Below are 7,302 nucleotides of genomic sequence, written 5' to 3' on the forward strand. Positions count from 1 at the left end.
ATACCTTGACACAAAGCTACTTAATCGAGGAAAGTTTTATTTTGCCTTATAGTTCCATGAGGCAGTCAGTCCATCACGGTGAAGAATCAGGGCTGCAGGGCTGGGAGGCAGCTGATCACATTATTATCTTCAGTCAGAAATCAGGCATAGGAATAAGGATGGGCATGGCGATGGATATGGGGAGAGGGGAATATTGAGAGGGAAGGGGAGGGGAAAGAGAGACACACTGGTGTTCAGCACGCTTTATTTTCTGACAACAGACCATGAAACATACATTTAAAGTAACACTTCCCTCACCAATTAACTTAATCTAGACACTCTCTCAGAGACATGTCTCCAAAGTGATTCTAGACCCTGTCAAATTCATAACACAAATCATCAATGTTCCCAAGTTAGCAATCATTCCTTAGAGAATGGCACAATGTCCCCAAAGTCCCACAGTTCAGATGTTCTAGATACACAGTGAATAGATAATTAATATATGATTGAAACTGTCACTAGTCAGCTTCAAGTACAGTGAAGGAAACATACATCTGTTTGCAGATGATAGTGGTAGGTACAGAGTCATCATTGTAAGTGGTGATGTCTGTGAGTGCACCCTGCACAATATCACTGAGCACCTTGCTCGTGTCGTTCTGCACCAATTCCCAGGCAAACACTCTTTGAAGGGGTGAGTCTGTCTCTGCTGACACCATTACTTTAGACAAATAGGTACATAAAACAGTCATGCTGGCTTCTGCTTCGTTAGGAACTCAAGGGGGAAGGTAGGGAGTAGGGGGAAAGTTTAATGCTGTTTGCCACTCAAAGATAACATCAAGAGAAATGGAACTTAAACTTTTGGGTTAGTGAGAGCTTATTAAAATAAGAGAGGGGAAACATGAGGTTGGATGTCATGGAGATATACTGTCTCTTCCGACTTGGAATGACAGCCAAGGAACATTTCACACAAGTCCTCTTGAAACAGGACACACCACAGGCAGCAGAGAACGGTGGAAAATGACTCTCATTTCTTACTTCGGGAAGGTTTCAAAGAGATTTATTCATTTCTTTAGTCATTCATTAAATATTCCTTAGCACCTAGGTAACCAGTACTGCATTAGATAGCCAAGGAATTTAAAGATGACTAAGATCAAATCCAAGAGCTCAATCAATTTGCAGTTCCATATAGCAGCTAAATAGCTAGACTGTTATGTTACAAACTTGCAAGAGCTAGTCAATTGCAAACACTTGCTCAGCCCTTGATCTGTGTGGTGTGGTACATTATGAAACTGTGGGGGCATTAATCCTTTTTGTCTTCACAAGAATTCCGTGATTTTCGTGCAACTTTCTTTCTAGTTTTGCCTGATTAATTGAAAGTATAGAGAGGATAAGTTGTTTTCTGAAAATTTGACAGCTGCACAAGAGCAGAGAGACAGTTTGCACCCCCAGTATCTGTCCTCAGAGTTTGTGCACCCCACTTCTACTATCTTGCGCAAATAGTGACTCATATAGATTGCCCTGGGATTCATCGAGTTAGGAGGGTTGGAGACAGTGTCTCAAAGATAGAGATCAGGGGTCCAGGCTTTGAAGATTAAATAAGGTCAGTAGATGGACCGGGCACATGATTATAACTCAAGTCAGAGAGGCAGGTACATATGGACAAGTACATATTACAACTGCTAATACTGACTAAGAGTAACATCATACAATATCACGACAAGGTAGAAATCACTGGTTATACAACCAGCCTTTCTGAACTATTTGCTGACAAAAATTGGAGAAAAGCCCATTGTTAATAACCTGTAAGAGCAGTTTAATAACCTATTAAAAAACAATGCCTTGAAGTGTTATTTGTACTTCTAAGTCAAGGCTGACAGATGATGGAGAGGGATGGAGAAAATACAAATTTGGAAAGTTTAGCTGAATGAGCAGACTGAGGCAGAAACTTAGAGCCATGCCAAGAATCTCTCTCTCTGTCTGTCTCTCTTTCTCTGTCTGCCTGTCTGCCTGTCTGTCTGTCTGTCTGTCTGTCTCTGTGTAGCTCCCTCTCCTTCTCCCCTCCTCTCTTTGTGTGTTGCAAAGGGTATTGCTATGAAGGTAATGAGGATGTAAGAAGGATTTGAAGATACCAGAAGTAAGATGAGGTGGGGGAGTGAAATGTTTAGTAGTTGCTATGTTGCCTCTCTGTTCTGTCTCTCTTCACTGTAATTGCTTTCTGGGAATATACTCAATGATCAAGGGTTACCAGTGTCTGATAGCTGGAAGCAAGTGTAGGGGGTCCTTTCTGGGGAAAATTTAAAATTTCCAAAAAACACAACATTATTATCATTTTGGCGGAGGATTGGCCATCAGTGAAAGACATTTTTCTCTGGTGCAGAAATAGAGAAAATTTTGGAAAAGTAGATTGAAGAAATAAAAACTTTCAGGAGGTAGAGGCAGGTGGATTTCTGAGTTCGAGGCCAGTCTGGTCTACAAAGTGAGTTCCAGGACAGCCAGGGCTATACAGAGAAACCCTGTCTTGAAAAACCAAAATAAATAAATAAATAAATAAATAAATAAATAAATAAATAAATAAAATAAAATACTTTCTAAGATTGACTAAGGGTTTTGGTTAGAGGTCTTTGTTGACATGTGGGATTTTAGATCTTCACTGACGTGGTGAGGGCTGCCTTCTGCCTCTTGGAAACAATCATTTCCTTGTTCTTGGTAATATGCTATTTTCTATTTAACCAGGTTTCATGCTTCAGGGGTGTTCTTTATACATTTTGTGACCTGGCAAATGTCTAGGTGATCTCTGAGTCTCAGAATAGGTTAAAACATGTAAGAAACATTGAGGAGTGTAAGATTATATTCAACCAACTCACAGCATGAAGGACACTTTAGTTAGATTCAGAACCCTCTGACTTATTACTTTAAAGTGTTAGAGTTAAGATATGATTCCAAGTGTTTTTGTTATTCCTGGAATAGATACTCAAAAAAAAAAAAAAAACCTTTTCCCTTCTGATACTACTGGATTTTGCACAGAGATGATATATAGAAACAGTAGAAGAAAGTTCCAGAAAGATATATTGATATTGGGTATTTTAGGAAGGTTGTGAATGCCAGTTTGGGTGTCAACAACTTTGGTATTTCAAGCAGGGCCACTCTTCATCATACTCAAGAAAACCTAACAGATGACAGCATAGTGGCTTCATTTTAATCAGCCAGGGTATAAGAGGCAATGTTCCTATTACAGGGAGATCTATAAGGAATCAGGCCCATTAATGGTTGCCATTAAATTCAGGGCATGTGGGGAAAATTGTAGTTTGATTTAGTTTAGCAACACGAAGATATTGGCAAGATAATCACATAAAAGTGATGCCTTTTATGGCTGGGCTATTTGATTTTATGTCAGCGGGCTTCAAATTCCCACATTTTTATGATAGTATATAGGTTTCCCCACCTAATGTATGCATTATCCAGAGTAAAGGTTAAATAGATTGTTTTAGTATTCAAGGTTCAACCTGGATAATATGGATATTATAAGAAATTCCTTTCCCTCAGTGATCTCTTGCCTGCAGTTTATCTATGGTTTTCTCCTATACCATCATCTCTCTGAGAGACCGTAGGAGTCTGGTAAGCCAGTGGAATATGAAAGAAGAGAAAATGGGCCTGTGCTGGGAGTTCAAATCCAGTGGGGTGACCATGGTTAATATATTTTCTCCTGGCATGAGATGTCTCATCTCATGCTAGGAACAGAGTCTGTGAGACCTACCCCACAGCACTCTTGCCAGAATTAAAAAGTCTATGAAGTGTATGGTATATGTTTGGGCCAAACAGTCAATCACTGATGGAGTCACACTCACCCGCTGCCTGTCAGATGCATGAGGGGAAAACAATGGGAAACCTATCATCTCGAGTTAAATTTTTCATTTAGCAAAGAAGAAAGAAAGAAAGAAAAGACCTTTGTTTCTTCCTCAGTATATAGTTCTAAAAGCTGTGGTGATGGCCTGCCCTGTATCAGAAGATAAGAGCTGGGCCAGCACATGCGACCTTCTGGGGACAGCTAGAAATGAGATTCTTGGCGACAGGGACTGAGGCATTGGAGTTATTTAATGGACATTGTTTTGGAGTTGAAAGGAGCGAGGCCCATAGTTATTCACTTTCAATATCCCTCCAAGTCCTTGGGTAGATTTAAACCCTTAATGCATCTTGCCTTTATGCCTCTCCCCTTCCCTGATAAGTTTTTCAGGAGACTTTGAAAGAAAGACTAATATTATCCAGGCAACGTGTAATTGGCAACCTCCTCCCCTGTGTATGCTGTTTCGAACTGCTCACTTCAGAAACCTTGGCTTCTATCAGGAACTGAATCTCCAGTGATTATTTGGTGCAGTCCACGAAGTGTTTTCTCACTGTCCCTTTAAATTTTGTCTCTCTGACTATCAGCTTGGCCCTATTTAAATATTCCAGACAATTTCAAGCCTTAATAATGATGAATACGATTAAGATTAGGATTTAATAAGAGCATTAAGAAAAGAGTTTTCATTCCAGATGGAGGTGGGCTGCTGTGAAAATTGAATTGGCAGCAGGCCTCCCAGGCCAGGCTGACCACAGTTGTTCCTCATCTCTCACAGCATGTTAGCTCTCTTCAGACAGTGTCTTATGATGAAACTCAGCCTCCATTCATGTATCCTACCTACAAGTCCCTTCACTCTGCAGGGCTGCAACTTTTGCTGCACTTCCTACTGGTTGACAGAGCCTAGGACCTTTGATACTCCCTCCCCCCATCAAATCCTTTGTCACAGTTGGCCTGCAAGATATATACTCACAGTGAAAGGAAACACAGACATCAAGCCCCCTCTCAGCTCAAAGCATACCCACTCCTCACTAAAATGATTCAATAATAAGTAAGCAAAACCATCAGATTTCAGTCACATTAAACTCAAACTTGAACTTGCAAATTGTGTTCTATATTTGAACTTGACCCTATGACAGAGTGGAAACAAAGAGCAATGCCTTGTACTCAATAGACTGGGTTCAAGAGCAGACACTCTCCATGAACAGCATATGTATAGTTTCTTCCACATGGTGTCATGGTCCAAATAGTCTCATGAAAGCTATTCACATCTCATCTCAGAGCTGGAAAGCAGCAATAGGAAATTTCTAATCACAGCATGGCTATGTGAAACTATCGTTATGGACTCAGAAATTTAAATTTCATGTGTCACAAAATATTATTCTCTTGATTTTTCCAACCATTCAACAACTAAAAACTCTCCTTAGTTGGCCTCATTTGGGCCCTGCAGGCTATAGTTTCTGGATCCACAGTTTGGATTCTTCTAACTTGGGCCATTTAGTGTCCTGGAATTTGGTTAGCCATATTAGAAATAATAATAATCCATTCCTAAGGTTTGAGGAATGATTGGCACTAGCATACACATAAATATTGGATCCCAAGGTTAAGGGAGATGGCTCAGTCTATAAACTGTTTGATGTGTAAGCCTGAGGACCAGAGTTCAAGCCTAAATATCCATGTTAAAAAGCCAGGTGTGGTGGTTCACTTGTCATCCCAGAACTGTGGAAGCAGACAGATCCTTTGGGTTTGTTAGGCAGTCATTTTATCCAAACCTGTGAAGTCCAGGTATCAGTGAGAGACCATCTCAAAAAACCAAGCTGGGTGCTCGCTTCGGCAGCACATATACTAAAATTGGAACGATACAGAGAAGATTAGCATGGCCCCTGCACAAGGATGACACGCAAATTCGTGAAGCGTTCCATATTTTTACGATAACAACTAACCCCAGAGATTACCAGATGGCGAAAGGTAAACATAATAATCTTACTAACAGAAACCAAGACCACTCACCATCATCAGAACCCAGCACCCCCACTTCGCCCAGTCCAGAGCACCCCAACACACCTGAAAAGCTAGACACGGATTTAAAAGCATATCTCCGGATGATGATAGAGGACTTCAAGAAGGACTTTAATAACACACTTAAAGAAATGCAGGAGAACACTGCTAAACAGGCAGAAGACAATAAAGAGGAAGCACAAAAATCCCTTAAAGAATTGCAGGAGAACACTGCTAAAGAGTTACAAATCCTTAAAGAAAAACACGATAACATAATCAAACAGGTAGAAGTCCTTACAGAAAAACAGGAAAACACATCCAAACAGATGATGGAAATGAACAAAACCATACTAGACCTAAAAAGGGAAGTAGACACAATAAAGAAAACCCAAAATGAGGCAACACTGGAGATAGAAACCCTAGGAAAGAAATCTGGAACCATAGATACGAGCATCAGCAACAGAATACAAGAGATGGAAGAGAGAATCTCAGGTGCAGAAGATTCCATAGAGAACATCGGCACAACAATCAAGGAAAATGTAAAATGCAAAAAGATCCTAACTCAAAACATCCAAGAAATACAGGACACAATGAGAAGACCAAACCTACGGATAATAGGAGTGGATGAGAATGAAGATTTTCAACTCAAAGGACCAGCAAACATCTTCAACAAAATTATAGAAGAAAACTTCCCAAATCTAAAGAAAGAGATGCCCATGAACATACAAGAAGCCTACAGAACTCCAAATAGACTGGACCAGAAAAGAAATACCTCCTGACACATAATAATCAGAGCAACAAATACTCTAAATAAAGATAGAATACTAAAAGCAGTAAGAGAAAAAGGCCAAGTAACATATAAAGGCAAGCCTATCAGAATTACACCAGATTTTTCACCAGAGACTATGAAAGCCAGAAGATCATGGACGGATGTTATACAGACACTAAAAGAACACAAATTCCAGCCCAGGCTACTATACCCAGCCAAACTCTCAATTAACATAGATGGAGAAACCAAAGTATTCCACGACAAAACCAAATTCACACATTATCTCTCCAGGAATCCAGCCCTTCAAAGGATAATAACAGAAAAAAACCAATACAAGGACAGGAACCACGCCCTAGAAACAACAAGAAGATAATCCCTCAACAAACCTAAAAGAAGACAGCCACAAGAACAAAATGCCAACTTTAACAACAAAAATAACAGGAAACAACAATTACTTTTCCTTAATATCTCTTAATATCAATGGACTCAACTCCCCGATAAAAAGACATAGACTAACAAACTGGCTACACAAACAAGACCCAACATTTTGCTGCTTACAGGAAACTCATCTCAGAGAAAAGGATAGACACTACCTCAGAATGAAAGGCTGGAAAACAATTTTCCAAGCAAATGGCATGAAGAAACAAGCTGGAGTAGCCATTCTAATATCTGATAAGATTGACTTCCAACCCAAAGTCATTAAAAAAGACAGGGAGGGACA

At 39.9% G+C, this 7,302-nt stretch overlaps 1 non-coding gene across 1 annotated transcript; it reads left to right on the forward strand.

Annotated features, from left to right (window-relative positions):
• The first annotated feature begins 5,635 nt into the window (after window positions 1-5,635).
• LOC147004285 (U6 spliceosomal RNA) lies at window positions 5,636-5,742 on the forward strand. Its single transcript, XR_015047475.1, has one exon. It is a non-coding gene; the product is annotated as a U6 spliceosomal RNA (small nuclear RNA).
• Window positions 5,743-7,302: the final 1,560 nt, after the last annotated feature.

Source organism: Mus caroli, unplaced genomic scaffold (assembly GCF_978045245.1).
Source record: "Mus caroli unplaced genomic scaffold, Mus_caroli_1 scaffold_6, whole genome shotgun sequence".
Taxonomy (NCBI): Eukaryota; Metazoa; Chordata; class Mammalia; order Rodentia; family Muridae; genus Mus; species Mus caroli.